Source organism: Furipterus horrens, unplaced genomic scaffold (assembly GCF_987537825.1).
Source record: "Furipterus horrens unplaced genomic scaffold, mFurHor1.1.pri manual_scaffold_4, whole genome shotgun sequence".
Taxonomy (NCBI): domain Eukaryota; kingdom Metazoa; phylum Chordata; class Mammalia; order Chiroptera; family Furipteridae; genus Furipterus; species Furipterus horrens.
In genome coordinates, this window is record NW_028327174.1 from 170980284 (window position 1) to 170982948 (window position 2665).

The 2665-nt window shown below is 40.8% G+C and overlaps 1 non-coding gene across 1 annotated transcript; it reads right to left on the reverse strand.

Moving 5' to 3' along the window:
• Nucleotides 1-1676: 1676 nt before the first annotated feature.
• LOC150013276 (small nucleolar RNA SNORA51) lies at nt 1677-1808 on the reverse strand. The gene has a single exon (XR_016511039.1). It is a non-coding gene; the product is annotated as a small nucleolar RNA SNORA51 (small nucleolar RNA).
• Between the last annotated feature and the right edge of the window lie 857 nt (nt 1809-2665).

A 2665-nucleotide genomic window follows, 5' to 3' on the forward strand; every position in this document is an offset into this window, starting at 1 on the left:
AAACGTAAAATACTGTAGTGACAGTAAAGGAAAAGATCCTGAAAGATTAGCAATTGTGCAAATGGGGTTAAAAAATTAAATATTTAAAAAAACAGGCTTCAGCCATCACGAAATTCCAGATTGCCAGATTTCTTGATTGTGGCTTTTAATCAAAACACAGCCAGCTGCCTGTATTTAACACTAATCGTTAAGCTCTGAGTCTCAGCCAATCATCTTACTTCTGAGCTGGCAGGGTAACAACAACAACAAAAATATGAAACACCCTGACCCAGTTTAGTGGGAGGGAAAAAAGAAGAGGAAAAAGAAGAGTCAATCCTAGGATTTCAGCTTTCTTATAAAAAAGCGCATTTCTGGCTTTCTAAAGCAAAACATCTGTGCCTGGAAACTTGTCTCACGCCCTCAAGATGAACAGACAGTGTGTTTATACCCTTTAATCCTCAACTCCTTTCTTCTTCTTCACCCCACCGAGCCCCTCCCCCACCACCCCACCCCACCCCCATCAAAAAGCAATGTTAGCACTTCAAAAGATGAGTATTTTGTTCCTGGTCAGCTAGAGGGGTGGCTCCTGAAAAATCTCTCTTGGGTGTCCTCTGCTGCCCTGTTGGCTACGCACTCACTCTGTGTTGTTAATTTCTCTGTTCTTGACCCTTTGGGTAATTTGGAAGAAGACTTGCTCTCTCCTCCTAGATCACTAACAGCTCCAAATATCCTAGACCCCTATTTTTCCCCATGGGATGGATACCTTAGCTGACTTCCTGGACCTGGAATGCTAAGAATGCCTCTTTGTTTGAGTGAACTGAGAAGTCTTGGTAAAGAGAAACAAGCCCTCTCTCCCGTCTCTTCTTCCATCTTTCATAAATCAAAAATAACAGACAAGGTGGAGATCTTCCTAATGTTATTTCAAAAAAAAAAAGAGAAAAAATACAGCCGGATTTTAGAATCGCCCCAAGCACAGACCTGAGAGGTAGAATGCTATCCTCCAGGGTCTACAAACAACCTCCCACAATCTATTTGACTTTGAGCCTGACCTTGAGATCTGACAGGAGGTTAGCCAGCAAATATGGTGCCAGGAATTGGTTACAGTGCATAGCAACAAGTTTTCTTCTCTCTAGTCATTTACATGTAGACTATAGCTAATATTCAAATTGGTGTAAGCAAACCTACAGTTGATTAAATTAAGTCTCTCTCTCTCTCTCTCTCTCTCTCTAGCTTGATTTGCTTTGCATAACTTGCAATAATCAGAATGGAGAGGAAATCATAATTGAAAGGAGAAAATATAACTGCAGCTATTTAGAATTAGGTGTCATTGAATTAAGCTTGTAAATTTTGATATTTCTAAATGGAGAACTATCCTGGGCTAACTTTAGTTTTAAAATATTAAGAAATGTGAGTTGAAGAATTGGAAAGTTAATTAACAGAGTCTCAGAACATCTTTGATTAACAACAACATCAAAAAAATTAAGAGAAAATACGTTGAACTAGAGATCCGAAAATCTGCTCACATTATTTTATGGGCCCATTACAAGCATCTCTGTATACCATGTTCTAGGCTAGTCCTTGGAAGAAAAATAATTCAGCCAATATTTTCTTTATTTTATAGCAAAAACTGACTCCAAGATCCTTCCCATTGCTACACCTAAACTCCAGTTCTTTTTTTTAAATTTTTTCCATCAAAGCCATGTCCCCCCATTTACAATACAGACCAGGCAAAGGGCCTGAGCTGAAGTGTATATGGGGTGGGTTTACTCTGCCTCCTCTTTCTGTACAGTCAGTGTAAAAGCACAGCCTGTGGTAAGCACTGGGAGGCCTTTTTTTTTTTTTTTTTTTTTTTTTTATGGCCCATATATGACACCTCCACTTCCACCTTCTGCCCACATTACCTTTATATAAGGACAAAGCCTGAAAGAAAAACCCCACCATGCCCTGCAAGGACGAGGAGACCTGCTGTCAAGAATGAACTTTACAGATCTAGCACATGCACACCTTAATTTTCCTAATTCCACCCTCCCTTGCTGTTCTCATCACCTAGGGTCTCAGAAGAAGAAAAGAAAAAAGCCAACTGGCACAGCAACAATGACTGGATCCCTAGAGCGTACCACCTCCCCCCAAAATTACTTTCCATCTATTTCTCAAAAACAGAAGCAGCAGCAAGTCTAGGCCCCGCACCCCAAATCAAGAGAAGCAGAGGACAATTTGAGGAACAGAGTCCCCTCACATAAGCCCTTCAGGCCTTGGACAGTGTCACATTCTCCCACTAACTGTACAGGTCGCCTTCTGGTCACAGTAAACATATTACTTTTTCATAGAATGTCCATGATACTGTGCAGAGTACATTTGTTAGGATGAATGTCCTAAATTTGTTGTTGAAGTCCACTACATTTTGAAAGTATCAAAAATAAAAGGGAAGTTATGGTACCTGCAACCTAAGCAGGTGCCCTCACCGGGAATTGAACCCACAAATTTTCAGGTTATGGGACAATGCTCCAACCAACTGAGCCACATCAGCCAGGGCCACCTTAAGTATCTTCACCCTAGCCTTAGTCAGCAAGACTCTAAGCCTGTTAGCTAGATACCCAAGTCCCATTATTTCTGAGTTGCCTAGCAAAAATTTTTCTACCATGTGTGTTCGCCTCTTCCTCAACTACCTGCAAATCACCCATTCTCA